Source organism: Equus quagga, chromosome 10 (assembly GCF_021613505.1).
Source record: "Equus quagga isolate Etosha38 chromosome 10, UCLA_HA_Equagga_1.0, whole genome shotgun sequence".
NCBI classification, from domain to species: domain Eukaryota; kingdom Metazoa; phylum Chordata; class Mammalia; order Perissodactyla; family Equidae; genus Equus; species Equus quagga.
The window spans coordinates 13,250,799-13,267,824 of record NC_060276.1 but is presented as its reverse complement, the minus strand read 5'-3'; the positions used below and the strand labels follow the sequence as shown (position 1 = coordinate 13,267,824).

At 37.2% G+C, this 17,026-nt stretch overlaps 1 protein-coding gene across 5 annotated transcripts in view; it reads right to left on the bottom strand.

Annotated features, from left to right (window-relative positions):
• FGF13 (fibroblast growth factor 13) overlaps window positions 1-17,026 on the bottom strand; it is a 488,384-nt gene that overhangs the window by 77,722 nt on the left and 393,636 nt on the right. The window lies entirely within an intron of this gene.

Below are 17,026 nucleotides of genomic sequence, written 5' to 3'. Positions count from 1 at the left end.
GTCGGCTGCCATTTTATACTACTGGCTCTATGAATGTGTGTGCATGCAAATCTACACATAAGGTTGCTGAGCTGAATTTGCTATTCATATAGCATAAATTAATATGTCAGACAAGCTCATTCAGCTCCTCTTCAATCTTTCTTACCCTTCATAGCCAAAATTCTTGAAAAGAACTTGTCTTTACCAACAATCCCCACTTCCTTACTTCACATTCACCATGCACTCTGATTTTATTAAATATTATATTATGTGTGTGTGTGTGTGTCTACACATATATTCCTAGTAATTTCTCTATATAAATTTCAATGTCCCTTTTAGAGAGGGACAACTCATATTTGGTTGATATTTGAATATATTTAAAACATTAAAAATATTCCTACTCACTGCATTCCTCTTCAATTGTGCTCCTTCAATTGTTCAACTGTTTTTCTTCAATTCTGGAAATTTAGCCATCAACCCCCCATCCACTGGCTCTCCTTAAATCTCTCTCTATTCTTCTTCTGAAACTTCCATTAGGTGTATGTGAGACTTCATTCTCTCCTTCATGTCTCCTTACTTCTCTTTCCTAGTTCCATCTCTTTATCTTTCTGTGTAGAATCTGAGTGCTTCACTAATCACCCCTCTAGTTGGGTTTAGTCTATTGTTTGGTTCTGTTTTTATTTCATTGATATACATACATATATTATATATTTTACAATAATATATATTAAAAATTATATATGAATATATACATACATACACACATATATAATTTTCACAATTTCTGTTTCATCTTTTCTAATGTGTCTGCTAGTTTTTCACAATGTGCTGCTCATACCTTATGGATCCTAGTCCTGCCTTGATCCTATTGAAAATTTTGAAGATATTTATGTTAAAGTCTCTTTCATATTGCCTTATACAACTTTTCTTTTTTTTTTTTCTTGAGGAAGATTAGCCCTGAGCTAACTACTGCCAGTCCTCCTCTTTGTTGCTGAGGAAGCCTGGCCCTGAGCTAACATCAGGCCCATCTTCCTCTACTTTATATGTGGGACGCCTACCACAGCATGGCATGCCAAGCAGTGCCATGTCCACACCCAGGATCCGAACCGGCAAACCCCGGGCCGCCGAGAAGCGGAACATGCGAACTTAACCGCTGCGCCACCGGGCCGGCCCCAACTTTTCAGAAATAGGGATTACCCTGTTTATTGTCGCTGCTGACTCTCCCTGAAATGGTCTATTTCTCTTCTTGGTCTATAAATTTGACTGTGGGCTCAACATCAGCAGGAGACTTGTTTTCTGTAGAAGTCCCACTTGAACCCTGGATAGTAGGTGTCTATCTCTATAGTTTTGTGTTCCTTTTCTGCCAGCACTCTATGGATTTCACTGGATCCAGGTCAGTTTTGCTTTTACCTTTAATTTCCCAGATTTTTAGTACAAATTCAGAAGTGGGGTTTCAATTTCTTATGGTCTAATCCCAGAATGGACACTGTGCCTACATTCTGCATCCCTAGGCCTGGAGTCCTGATTTATCTTGAACTGGGCAGGACTTCCTGGCTCCTAGTTTTCTGCAGGAAGCTCACGGCTCTGTGTCAGGACTGTGGCTTCACATTAAGCCCCAGGGTACAGCTCGAGTTCTGACACTCCTGATGGCCATTTAGCTTCAACTGTTGCACTTTGCTTTGGCTTTGAATTGCTGCTTTGTTTCGGTCACCTGGAGATTGTCCTTTTTCACTTTTGAATTTTCTTGTGTATTGTCAAAGACTTAAGGTAATATTTATCCACTATTTCTACATTTTTATGGAAAGATGGGGCTTCTGCAATACCTTAGTTCAACATATGGACTAGAAGTCTCTATTTAGTCTTTACTTCTACCATAACACAAAAATTGCTTTTACTCAGATCATCAATAATGTTCTTATTGTTATATCCTACTACTGCTTCTCAGTCATTACACAACCTTCCAGCAGTATCTGATGCTGTTGACCATTCTCTTCTTGACACTCTTCCATAGGCTTCTCCGAGACTATGTTCTCCTGGTTTTCTTCCTAACTATATTTGACTGCTCGTTCTCAATCTCATTTTCCTCTTACTGACCATTTGAGTTCTTCAGAATTCTGACCTATGCCCTCTAATTTTCTTCCTCATTCTCCTCTTTCTAGGTATTTACTCTTCATTCATCTGTTCAACAAATGTTCCTTGAGCATTTACTATGTGCCAGACTGAGCTGTAGGTATTCAGCAGTGAACAAAGCAGATGTGATCCTGCTTGCAGGGAAATTACAGTCTAATGAAGAGTCAGAGAGTAAACAATTAACATAAATATGTAGTTATAAATTGTGATCACTGCTATAAAACAAAAGGACAGAATCCTATTCAAGAGTAATACAGAAGCTAATTGAGATTGGAAGGTCAGGAAAGGCCTCTAAAAGGAGATGACACTTTGGGGCTGGCCCAGTGATGCAGTGGTTAAGTTCGAACATTCTGCTTCAGCGGCCCGGGGTTTGCCTGTTTGGATCCCGGGTGCGGACCTACATACTGCTTGTCAAGCCACGCTGTGGTAGGTGTCCTACATATAAATTAGAGGAAGATGGGCATGGATGTTAACTCAGGGCCAGTCTTCTTCAGCAAAAAGAGGAAGATTGGCGGCAGATGTTAGCGCAGTGCTAATCTTCCTCAAAAAATAAATAAATAAAATAAAAATAAAAGGAGATGATATTTTGCCGACTCTCGAAATACAATACAGACTTAGCCTCATAAATAGTGCAGGAAATAATGACCTTTTCTACTGTACCAACTCCAAAAATCTCCATGGTCTTTGATGGGGTTCAGGACACGCTACCCCAAATATGACACTTTGGCATATTGAATATTTTAAGCTGAAGGAGTTTGAGAAACGACAAGTGCAGGAAGTCACTCTGACCTTCCCTCCTCCCTTCTCCCCTGAAACAGGTCATAAAAGCCTCATGTGAGAAGTGTCCTCTTCACCCTCCTCGCACCCAGGGGAAAGGAGCATCGTTATCTTTGAAGACAAAGGGACACCAGGAGGAATCCTAACAGAAAGGCCTTGCTAAGTTTGCTTCAGTTTACTACACTCACCTCATACTCTTTGACCTTTCGTATTTCTACAAGACTGTCTATTCTTCATCAAACCTAGCATAAAAATACTCAGGTCTAATTCTTGGTTCTAATTGCTTCTTCATTTCCTCATGAAGGTTCTCGTGTCACATAAAACTTATATTAAATTTATATGTTTTCCTCTTATTAATTTGTCTTCGTTTAATTTTCAGACCCGGCCAGGGACCCTAAGAGGGTCGAGGAAAACTTTTTCCTCCCTTTCACCTTCAGCAGCTCAGACAGCCCCTCCGAGATCTATATATGGATAGTTCTACCCAAATGCCACCCAGGACCTCGAACTAAACAAATCCAAAACTGAACTCACCTCCCCAAACCAGCTCCTTTCCTTTATTCCTTGAGGCTATTAAGGTTGTGTCTTGTATCCTATTCCTTTCCTGACTCATCTCCCATCTCAACCAAGCCAGCAACTTGGTCATTATCCTGAATTCTTCCCTTGCCTGTCTCACATCCAAGAAGTAACAAAGTACTGCAGGTTCTACCTTCTTAATATCTTCCTAAATTCCTATTAAGACTTTCACCTATTCCTATTTCATTTCTTGCCTGAACTCCACCATAGCCTTCTCTCTGGCCTGTGATCAAACCACTCTGCTCACTGCTACAATTCTAATCAACAAATCTGATCATGCCATGCCCTGTTAACAAGTCTCAGGGGCTCCCCACTTACAAGCCATCCATTTACTGGCCCCAGACTTCCTTGTCTCCCTTACCTCCTGCCTCAGACACAATGTATTTCAGACATACCAAAGTGCTTACCCTCCCCAAACACCCCCTCCAGCCCTTTAGCCACTCCAACTGCCACATCTTAGAAAATTCTACTCCTTCCCACTCAGCAAGCTCTTCAAGATTTATCTCAGGCATAATCTCCTCCGGGAAACCTTTCCCAACAATCCCCATGTAAAGACACAGGTTCCTCTTCTCTGCTCGATAGCACCCTACACACACACCTATTATGGCATTTATAATACTCATTTCTGTCTACCTGTCTGTCATGCCCGCCAAACAGTGAGCTCCCTGAGGCAAGGACTGGGACTTCATCTCTGGAACCCCATATCAAGACAGAGTAGGGACTCAAAAAATGATAGTTTCATGGCTAAATGAATTAGCTGACTCTCCCTTTCTCTGTTTAGAAAGCAGACAGTAGGCATCCAAAGCAATGAAATGCAGGACAGGTCCATTTTGATAAGAGCAGGTTCCTGTAAATGCCTGTTAGAGTGAGGCCATGTTTTAATTAAAAACAGAACTATAGTTCAGGCATTGAACTATAAGCAGGGGACTACTGGATCCTTGTGAAAGGGAAAGTTAAATCAGGTTAGTATTTAGATTGGTCCATATTTTAGTCATATTTGATATTAAAATAATTCTTTAGAAGTACAATGGGCCCTCCGCATCTGCAAATTCAACCATCTGCTGATCGAAAGGCCTATGACAGTTGTGCCTGTACTGAACATACACAGATTTTTTTCTTGTCATTATTCCCGAAACAATACAGTAAAACTACTATTGACATAGCATTTACATTGTATTAGGTATTATAAGTAATCAAGAGATCCACACAGGAGGATGTGCATAGGTTATATGCAAATACTACACCATTTTATATAAGGGACTTGAGCATCTGTGGATTTTGGTATCCATGGAGGTCCTGGAACCAATCCCCAGCAGATACTAAGGGATGATTGTATACGCCACTTCAAGGTTTGACAGAGCCCTTTTACAATCATCATCTTATTTGATCATCATGTGAAAGGGTCAGGTAGCCAGAGAAGGTTTCAATTGGCTCCATTTTATATACCAGAAAACTCTCTCACCAAGAGGTCATGGTTTGCCTACCATCACACAACTATTTTATTTACTAATCAGTTTAGGCCCTACCTCATTTCAAAGAGGAATTGTAGTTGCTTACAAAAAGGTGTAAGATTGAAAAATAAAAAAAAGGACACTGGAGTGAAGGAAGAAGAATCAGATACTAGAGGAGGCCAGCAGGGTTTCAAACCCAAGGTTTCTGACTCCTAGTCTTATTCCCTTTCAGCCCCATTAGGCTGCCTCCAAAAGCTTTTGAACCACTGGGTGGTGATCGGCAGCAGTTTTGTTTGCATTTTAAAAAAAAGGCAGCAACAATTTTGATTTCACAAAGCGAGTAGCCCAGTATCTATTAGAATAATCTTTCATCAAATGTAAGCCTGAAAATTAAATTCAAACTTGAATTACTGCAATTATCCTGCTTGGACTAGAAACCTAATCAACCAACAGACAGAGGCAAGGCGAATGAGCTGAGACCACAAAGAAAATTGGTCCATGAGGGGGCAGGGGCCTGAGTTTGTTTTTCAGATATATATATATATATATATATATATATATATACACACACACAGTAATTAGATCAAGAGGCGATTCAGTTTCTGAGGTCAACTAATTCAATTTTGATCACATCGTATTTTACAGGCATCCGCCTGCTTCTAGATTTTGAATAGTTTAAACAATAATGTGGCTTTACTTGGATCCTATGCCTCAACCAGAATCACAGTTACCATTTTCCTAAGTGTTTTACTAAAATTGAAAATGATAATACCTATAAAACCTCTCCAGTGCTGACATTTCTAAGTCTCTTTTCCAGCACAAACAAAATTAGAAAATGGAAAATATAACCTTTCTCGCCGTGTATTTTCTTCACAGGGTACAAAACTGAAAAGTAGTCGATATTCCAGAATCATGAGCAACTAGCAGGATAATAATAACGACGAGAGAGTGATAACAATAATAGCAGCTAACGTTTTTTTGAGCATTTACTCTGGACCAGGCACTGTTATAAACACTTTACATATGTTGACATTTAAATCTTACAACAATTCTATGAGGTAGGAACTATTATTAATCCCATGTTATAGATGAGGAGAACGAGGTACCGTGAGGTTAAACACTAGCCTAAAGTCACACAGCTAATAAGTGGTGGGACACTAACCCAGACAATCCTGCTACACACAGATATGCAAATAATCCTAATTTATAGTCATTTGATCAAACAGATGGATTATATATTTTGTGGATCATTTCTGACCTTTTCCTACTCCCTATTGCTTTTTTTCTGTTTATATCATTGCCAATTAACATTCCGGTAGTAGAGGCTCAGGAACAGTAAAGATACCACTAAACTCATAGAAAGTTGCATGAATTTCTTCAAGAAGTGGGACGACTACTCAGTTGTTTTTCCTTGATGCTTATTGCGGTGATTTCTCTCATACTTTGCAGCTTTGAAATTACTTCTTCACATGTATATAGCTAACCCTGGTGTTGCCATGGAGATTTAGATCAATGCTGTGAGCAGGGCCAAATCTGCATATTTTGTTGATTAGCAGGGGTAGTTGCTAATCCCTGCCAAATTGTCCCATCCACTACACCGTGACTAATCACATGTTGGTGATATATGGGATTCGTGAATGTTAGGAGTTGATCCTCTCAGGTTATTTAACACTTTGGTTCTGTTCAGTAACAGCTTAATTAAGCCTCGAGGAAAAAAGGGACAACAGAAAAATAAAATTAAATCTTTCAGGAAATTAGTTAATAAGAAGGGAATGTTAGAATTCATCGCTGTCGGGAAGAGCCGAGAAAATAGTAATATAATACAACATAAATGGTACATTTCATTCTGGGTATTCAGGAGTTGATCATCCTGACAAACTATCATTAAGAGTCTTCTCTGCGCCTGGCAATGTGTTAGGTGCTTTCATATGTGTTATTTTATTTCATTTTCACAATAAGCCTGGCCTGGAGAGGAGACGTTGAGTCACATGCTGAATTCAGACACCTATCAAGTGACACAATTTGAACAAAGCTGGACCACCCAAGTGTGTCTGACACCTTCCACACCACTGGAGTGAGACTGTAGATGAAGCTTACTTCCCTTCCAATATCTTGATTTTCTAGAGGACAGAAAGAGGGCCAATGAAGAGAAGCTGCAAGGAAACAGATTAGGGCTCACTTTGACGAAGCCATTTCTAACAATAGGGGCTGTCCAAAAATGGATAGAATGGATTATCTTGAGAGGCAATCAGTGCCCTGTCATTGGCAGTGTTCATACAGGAGATATGGGGTTCATACAGACCTGGTAAACACTTACCAGATGTTGTAGAAGGGATTCTTGCATTTAGTCAATGATTGAATTAGATCATTATCGACCCCTTTGTCGAAACCCCATCACAAAGACCACCAGAGAAACTTGTTGGTCATAAAAAGCTGGATATGTGAAACATGCTGAGCAAGAGACAGTACCCCCTTGACAGTCTCGGTGGTGGCTCAAAAGGGGAGAGTTAGCAAAGAGTACCCACAGGGTTTATGGGCTGGGGTTGGTCATAAGGTGGTTTTAAGGTAGACTTTTGCATGTATGGTCCTTACAAATTGAGATCAGAATTTGTAAACGAGGTGAATTGCTGGAATAGTCAGTGGTCTTATCTTTGGGACACAAGAGTCAAGTGGAGATACTGTTCAAACAGTCCAAGCTAAAAAACAATAAGACACAAAGACACTGCCACAGACCAAAGCCCAAGTCATGACAGTTAAATGCAATATGGTATCCTGGATGGGACCTCGGAATAAAACAAGGGCATTAGTGGAAAAACTGGTGAAATCCAAATAAAATCTGGGGCTTAGTTGATAGTAATGTACCAGTGTTGGTTTCTTAGTTTTGACAAATGTACCATAGTGATTTAAGATGCTAACATTAGGGAAAATTAGATGAAGGGTATATGGGAACTCTGTGTACTATCTTTGAAACTTTTCTGTGAACTTAAAATTATGGAAATTGTTTTAAAGTTTATTAAAACCCAGTTTGAGTTTCATTTGTCTTGCATATCATGGCTTGCTTCAATTCATTTATTTTTGTGAATAATAGGTCAATATTTGTTGCAAGTTGTGGTTTGTTTTATTTTTCATCTTGATTTGGAAAACATTTCAGAGGCCTTGTAGTCCAAATAGAATTTCTATTTAGCCTGAACTATGGGGAAATAAATAATAGCATTCAATGGGGTTGGAAAAGTTATGTCTAAAATAAAACCTATTTTTCACTCATTCTTTCTTTTCCAATTTTACAATTTCCTGAGTTAATGGGACCATCTTGAGTACACAAATGATACTGTACCAACAGGGCAGCAAGAAGACAGCTGCTGAGTCTGTAGAGAGAGGCATGCACATCCTCTGTCACTGCTAATAGAAAAGCAACAAGTGAAGGCTAGTGAAGCCCATGATATGGTTATTTACCAGGGGATACAGCTCCCTGAATCTTACAATCAGAGCACAAGAAGTTGACACAGGTCAAGAATATCTCCCTTATGCCTCATTGAATCAGAAACTGCACCCTTGTTCTTCCTAAGCTGTACTGTGAGATTTCTTAGCATTAAGACTGCCAGCATCAGACACTACAAATTTCAAGTCTTTACTTCTTCAGAGGAGCTGGCTACACATGGTGTTTGTGATTGCAACAAAGGAAATGCCATTTAGGGCAAAGACTATTGATAACATAATGGCTTCTTTCCTAACCAAGGATATTTGGCACGCATTCCCAGTGATATTTACTTTTACGTGCCCAGGAAGCTTGAAGCTCCTTTTCTCCTCCCTGCAAAAATATTGATATTACTGGTAATGGACAAAGAATGACTTTGCATTTGCAAAAGTAAGGACTAGGCATTGTAATAAGGCAACTTTTGTTATGAGTTTGCAAGTGATAATTAGAAACGGTATTTAGTTGTGTTCAGGTAAACTGTCATTTCCACTTTTCAAACTACAGATGTGATGGAATGATGGAAACAAAAATCCTGGGTTTGAGTCTCAGTTCTCCTACTAATTAGTCTTGGAACTTTAGGAAAACTCTGTCTACACTCTGGGCTTCTATTTCTTCATCTATAAAATAAGAGCCCTATGTATACAAAACCTCTTTGAATTTAGTTAACCCACCATTAATTAGAAAAACAATGGTCATGGGAGTTAATCACAGCCATAGAATTCTTTGCTCATCATATGCAGTTACTCCATCAAATTGAAGAAGTCATGAGGCACAGGAAGCCTGAAGACCTGGGACAGGCTCTGCACTTAATGCAACTGGAAAACTTAAGTGTAAATCTTGATTCTGTAGCATGTTAGCTGTGTGACCTTAAAAATCCCAATTAACCTCTCTGTTCCTCAGTTTCCTCAACTGTAAGATGAAAATAACTATGGTACCTACCTCCTAGGGTAACTGTGAGAACTAAATGGGTTAATATTTGTAAAGAGCTTAGCGTGTACTTGGCATACAGTACACACACAATAAATTATAGTTGCTGTTTCTGTTATTCTTCTTGTTGATATATATTATTAAAGCCAGCTTTATCTGCACACATATCTTGACAAAAAGTCAGAGCCTCCCATCTACTACAGACCAATGGAAGTGACTGATATTCTGTTGAGACCTCCAGTGGTCTCCCATCTCCTGAGCCTGCCCTGGTCTGGGCTGTCTGGAATGGAAAAGAATAATAGCAAACTTACATTGCACTTACTGTATGTGCCAAACACTGGTCCTTTGCATATATTAATTAATTTAGTCCTACTGATGAGATAGGTAATATTATTATCCCTAATTTTTGGATGATAAAACTGAGGTATAGGGAGGTTAAGCAACTTAGCTAAGTGGTAGCTAGTATATATCAGAGGCATGATTTGGATCCAAATAGTGTGGCTGCAGAGTCCCTGCTTTTAAGACAATGCTTTGCTGCCATAATAATGGCTGGTATTTGTTAAGTGTCACACTCATTACAAACCCTATCTCTAATCCATAGATAACCCAGCAAGGTAGGTATTATGCTTATCTCAAGTTTTACAGATATGGAAAGTGAGGCTTAGAAGGACTAAGCAACTTGCCCAAATCACAGAGTTGGGGAATGCTAGAGTCTGTCTCCACAACCTGTGGTCTGTACACTCCAAGCTTTGTCTCTTAGCAAGAATAAAATTCATGTTTTTTCTTTTTTTAACTCAGTGGCTTTCTAGTGAGAGATGAAGGCAAATTTTACTCAGTGTCAAATTTCTGGAAGGATTGGATAACTGCAAGGCCAATGTTCTCTTTGGGAAATACGCATGGCCTTCCCACTAATGAGGTGCAGGAAGCAGTAGCCTTCAGTGAGGGCCCCCTGCTGCTAGTCCAAGCCCCACAGGCACAGGGAGATCTGCAGATCTCTCCAACAAGAAGCTTTTCTCTGATAGAAAGGGAAAGAGTTACTGAAACACATACAGAAAGCTTTCATATGAAATTCAAATTTGTTCAGCCTTCCTGAGAATGAATCTTAAGTGAACAAAATAACATTCTGACTAAAGCCCATAATCACATCACTTTTTACATGATGAAATACAATGAGATGCATGGAAGAAATAACTGGAACAAATTCACCCTATTTAATTCTATGGGTGAACAGTTCTTCTAGTTTTATCCTAGAAATACATAGGATACGAGTGAGGCCAATACATTTTCTGTGATCTACTAAGAAAATGTACCCAGTAAAATGTGAAACGAAGCTAATGATTAATATTTCCTTGTCTTTAGATACTTGGAAGTATGGCCCACAAGGAATGCTCCAAAAAGCATTACAGTGAACAACAAAGGGTTGGAAAAATATATAAGTTCTGTGATTTTTATGTTTTTCCCATTGGATATTACTTTCATATAACTCCTTATTTCAATTTGGAAAAAAAACAAACAAGGCTCCCAAGTTCAACAAGGCCATAACACTAAATATGAAAAAAAAGACAGACAGGAGAACTATATTTTAAATGTAACAGACACTTTTACTCACCCAGTATTTTAATATTATATTATCCTTTCCAAAGCGACAGTTAGCAAAAACTGAAGAAAAACATATGAATTCATACTCTGTTTAGGAACCTTATATGCAGTAAAATATGGACACATTTGTACTAAATAAAAGCCTTTTATGAATCATAATCCATCATGCAATGGCTTATTTGGTTATACTCCACTGTAAGCTGATACAATTATTGCAGCTTTCCTGTTTTGGCTTTGTGAGTTATAACTCCAGGTTCTCCAAAGTTTCAGAGGGGAGTCAATTTCTCACCTAGCATTTAAATATGTATAGACACAGATAATGATTTCCTTTCTCCCATACCCAAATACTTTATCCCTTGAGCCATAGCCCCTTGACTCTTCAAAGACCTTTCATTGAAAATTTACTATGAACAAACTCTGACCTCCAAATTGGAAAGACTGGGTTTAACTAGGCGTTATGTACAATTATTGCTTAGTCAAGTATGCATAGAATTTTGGAATATTATGTGGTTAGTAGTTATTTTACTAACATTGTATTGAGTACTATTATTTCTGCAATAATGGTACTCAAGCACAAGTCTAAGATATGATGGTAAATAAAACCCAGAAAATATGAGTTAAAACTCCTCCCATACTGTAAGCTTTACAATGAGTAGGAGACAGTGGTCACCTGCCATTGGAGGAAGAGCAGGAAAGCTGAGAGAGACACTCTGTCCCCTAAATCCCGGGTGCATAGTACACATCGGGCAAGGAGAATAACTGAGAGAAACCCCACAGGCACTGAGTACCTTGAGTACAGTGAGTACCACCCAGTAGCCCTCTACTGCTGTGGAGAGCAAGAGATAAAAGAGAGAACATCCCCTCCTGCCAGGGAGGAGCCTGTCCACAGAGCCAGTCTACAGAGCATGCTGGAGTAAGTGGTTAAGGAAGGAGAAGAGAAACAAACTATCCAAGTATTCAGATTGAAAGCCCTGCTAAAGAGAAGGTTGTGATCCTGCTCTTAAATAAGGTGAAATCTGTGGTGAATTGAATATAACTAAAGGAACAACGAAACTTGATCCAGATAAATCTAACAGTAGCTGGATCCCAAACCAAAAACTACTGGCCTAATAGAAGAAAAGGTATTCTCATTTTTGGACACTGATATAATTTACCTCAGTTTCTGTTCTTTTACCCATAGTGACTTTTATTCAAACAGAAATTAGATAAACAAACAAAACAAAAGACTTACAAAATAGGAAGAAAATAGGAAACATTCTCAAGAGGTAAAGAGTCAATACAACCAATCCCAGAGATGGCCTAGATGAAGGAATTATCCAACAGGTACTTTAAAATAACTATGATAAAATTTTTAAAAGATCGAGTGGAAAACTGGAATAACATGCATGAATGGATATAGAATTTCAGCACTGAGATGGAAGTATAAATAGAGAAAAATGGAAAAGTTAGAAATGAAACGTGGATGTATCAGAGACAATGAATTCGTTTTTTAAGGGACTATCAGTTGACTGGATACAGCAGAGAATAGAATCCATGACTTGGAAACATGTGAATAGAAAGTATCCAGAAAGAAATAAAACAGTAAAAAACCTGGAACAGAGTGCCTGATATCTGTGGGACAACAGCAAATTATCTGACATATGAGTAATTGGAGTCCCTGGAGGAGAAGAAAGAGAGAAATGAGCAGAAGAAATATGTGAGAAGATAATGGCCAACAATTTTTCAAAATTTATGAAAGACAACATCTTAAATATCCAAGAAGGTCAGAGAATACCAAGCATGATAAATAAAACAAACTAGGCACATCAGAGTCAAACTATGAAAAACCAAAGATAAAGAGATAATCTTGAAAACATCCAGAGAAAACAGACACACTACATACAGTGGAATGATGATAAGAAGAATATATAGCTTCTCATCAGAAACAATGAGAGACAAAAGACAATGGGATACTATTTCACCTGGTGAAAGAAAAATAAAATCTGTCAAACCTGAATTACATATGCAGTAAAAATTATTCTTCAAAGATGAAGGTGGGGGCCTGCCCCATGGCCAAGTGGTTAAGTTAGCGCGCTATGCCGTGGCAGCCCAGGGTTCCTATCCTGGGCGCGGACATGGCACCACTTGTCAGGCCACGTTGAGGCGGCGTCCCCTATGCCAAAACTAGAAGGACCTGCAACTAGGATATACAGCTGTGTACCAGGGGGGATTTGGGGAGATAAAGCAGAAAAAAAAAAAAGATTGGCCAAAGTTGTTACCAAGGGGCCAAATTTAAAAAAAAAAAAAAAAAAAAAAGATGAAGGTGATATAAAGAAATTTTCAGGAAAAAAAGAAACTGAAAGAAATTTTCTGCAGCAGTTAAGCACTACCAGAAATGCTCAAAAAAGCTCTTTATAATGAAGTAAAATTATACCACAAAGAAATCTAATTATGCAGGAAGAAATGAAAAACACCAGGAGTAAATATTTTGGTAAATATATAGGATCATTATTTAAAAAAATAGTATGTGTGAGTTTATGTGTGTGTATGTAGAAATCACATCAGAGACCACTGACTGTTTATAGTAAAAAATGATAATAATGTAACAAGGGAGTATACAGCATACCTAGAATAAAACATATGAGAAAACAATCATAAAAGTTGTGAGTGGGGTAATTTAAAGAACAACGCTGCAAATTTCTTACCTTGTTTTGGAAGTAATAGAATATATATTGAAAGTAGCAGAGATAAAGATGCACACTGTAATCTTGTGAAACTGCTAAAAGTAATACAAAGAATATAATATGAAAAGAATACTTGATTCACTGCAAAAATGCTGGGAAAGAGAAACAAGGGACACAGAGAAGATTGGACAAATAGAAACAAAGCACCAAAATGGAAGATTTAAATCCAAACATATGAATAATTATGATATGAACATAAATGGTCTAAAAACCTTAAATAAAAGGCAGAATTTGGGGACTGGAAGGCAAGACTCAATTATACATTATTTATAAGAAACACACTTTAAACATAAAGACACAGAGGATGAACACCAAACAATGGCAAATATACATATTGCAAACACTAAGCCTAACAAAGATAATGCGGCTGTACCAGTATCAGATAAGGCTGACTTCGTGGTGATGGATACTATCAGAGATGAAGAAGGAAATTTCATAATCATAAAATGGTCAATTTATCAAGAATATAAATTCCTATGTGTGTTTGCATCTACTAACAAAGGTACTATATACTTAAAGCAAAAATTGATAGCAATAAAAGAAAATATAGATAAATCTACAATCATGGTTCGAGGTTTCAATACTCATCTTTAAGGCATCAATAGAATATGTAGACAAAAAAATCAGAATATAGAATTGAACAACACTATCAATCAATTTGACCTGATCAAAACTTATAGAACACTACTCTAACCAATTGCAGGAAACACATTCTTCTCAAGGGCACATGGAATATTCACCAAGTAGACTATATGCTCAACTATAACACAAGTTTAAATAAATTTCTAAGGGTCAAAATCAAATAGAAGATGTTATCTGACTACAAAAATATCAAGTTTGAAATCAATATCAAGAATATAAAAAGACCACCCCCCCAAATTTGGAAATCAAATATCTCATTAATAAATAAGCACTTTTTATTAATAAAGTAACAAATTAAATAAATTAATTAATATATAAGTCATGGGTAAAAGGAAATTTCAAAAAGGAAGTTACAAAATACTTTGACTTCAATAATTAATGTATAATATATCAAAAAATGAAGTGAGTCTAAAGTAGTCCTTATAGGGAAATGTGAAGCTTTAAATGCCTTTACTCAAAAAGAAGAAAGTTGTAAAATAAATGATTTATATCTCCACTTTCAGAAACCAGAAAAAGAAGAACTAACTAAATCCCAAATAAGTAGAAGGAGGGACATCATAAAAACAAGAAAGGAAATCAACGACATAGTAAACAGATAATCGCAAAAGCCAAAAGTTGATTTCTTGAACAGATTAATACAGTTTTACACCACTAGCACTACAGATCAAGAAAAAGAGAGACAAAATACAAAGCATTAGTATAATAAACAGAAATGAGGACATCACTAGAGATGCTACAGACATTAAAAGAATAATGAGAGGTTGTTGTGAACAACTCAATAATAAGACAAAAACCTAGTGAAAAATAGGCAAAACACTTGAACAGATACTTCAATAAAGAAGATATACAAATAGCCACTAAACACATGAAAAAGTATTCAACATCATTAGTCATCAGGCAGATGCAAATTAAAACCAAAATGTAATACCACTATATACTCACAAGAATAGGTAGAATGAAAATAATTGACAACCCCAAATGTTGGTAATTACGCGGAACAATCAGACTCTTATTGGTGGGAGTGTAAAATGATAGGAATTGATTTAACAGTAGCTTAAAAGGTATACTTATATCAATCTTATGACCAAATAATTTCACTGTTAGGTGTTTGTCCAAAAGAAATTAAAATTTATGTCCACAAAAAGGTTTGATTGTTTATAGAAGCTTTACCCATTGTAGCCAAACATAGAAACAGTCCAGACAATCCTCAATGAGAGAATAGGTAAAGAAACTGGCATACATATGCATGCAATAGAATACTACTCAGCAATAAAATGTAATGACTTACTGATACACACAGACACATGGGTGAATTTCAAAAACATTATTCTAGGTGAAAGAAGCCAGACACAAAAAAGCACATACTATAATATTTCCATTTACATGAAGTTCTAAAATAAGTAAAACTAACCTACAATGACAGAAATAAGTTCAGTGACTGCTTCTGGCAGCAGACGGGTGCTGACTAGGAAAGGGCATAAGGGAATTTTCTGGGGTGATGTAAATGTTCCATATCTTGAATATAGATTACATGAATGTATGCATTTTTCAAAACTGATCAAACTGTCTACTTAAGATCTGAGCCCTTTACTGTATGTAAATTATACCTAAACAGCAAAAAATTTTGAAAAGTAATATGCACTCAACTTCCTGTATGTGGATGTGGGAGGCTGGTGAGGGAAGGACAAAAATGAAGACTGGGAAGAGAATTAGTGAAGACGAATGTGGACAGGAGGATTTCTCTAAGTGAGATATATGTGGTTTTCCTGTTCCAGAATCATATGGAGTACTTGGTAAAATGTAGATTCTCGAGTTCCCACCAAATCTGCGGGGAATCTCAAATTTTAACCACTTTCACAGAGGATACTGAAGGTACACACTAAAGTTTGGGAACAGCTGGATTACAGAATTTTCAGTCCAGAATATAAAAGTTTACTATATAAAAACAATGTAGTTAGAAAACACTGAAGCTAATGCTTGAAATGTGATTTTGGATATTTTCACGAGTTATGAGTGTTATGAGTCAGCTTTAATATGTCTATAAGGTCAGATTATTTTATTATATTGAAATGAGTTGAAATTGTAATTTTGAGTTGGATGCTTGGAAGTTTGAGCATCTGAGAGAAACCATAACTTTAACTGAGATTCTAAGTTTTCTATGTCATTTAGATGAATTGTGAATATGTGCTCATGTAAAAAATGTTTAAGGAGAGTGAGTTATATTGTATCAAAACAGTAATTGTGCTTCTATTGAGCATAAAGCATTCATAGAATTGCTATTGGAACATAAAGACACCTGCTTGGGAATGATAGTAACCAAAGACTACCAACTTCTCACATTAGAATTGTAAATATATAAAGATCTTGCAATCAGAACAGTAACAATCAGCCAATCGACAAACCAAATTTGCTCAAAATCTATTATATCTGGGATAGTATGGCATTACATGGACCTGTTTTAAAGACTGGCTCCAAGGTTCATTAACTGGGGAACTCTCTCTCATTACTTAACCTCTTTGAGCCTCAGTTCCCTTTGTAGTAAAATGAGGAAAATACCCACCTACTTTGCAGGGTTGCGGTTAAGAATTAAGAGTCATGCCTGGAAACTATTTAAGCTGGGGACTGGGTCACAGTTGATGCTTAACAAATGGTAGCTGTTTTTTTTTTTTTTTTTTTTGTCACCACATCGTACCACTATGGTGGTTTAAACCCCTTTTTTTTTTTTTTTTTTTTTTTTTTTTTTTTTTTTT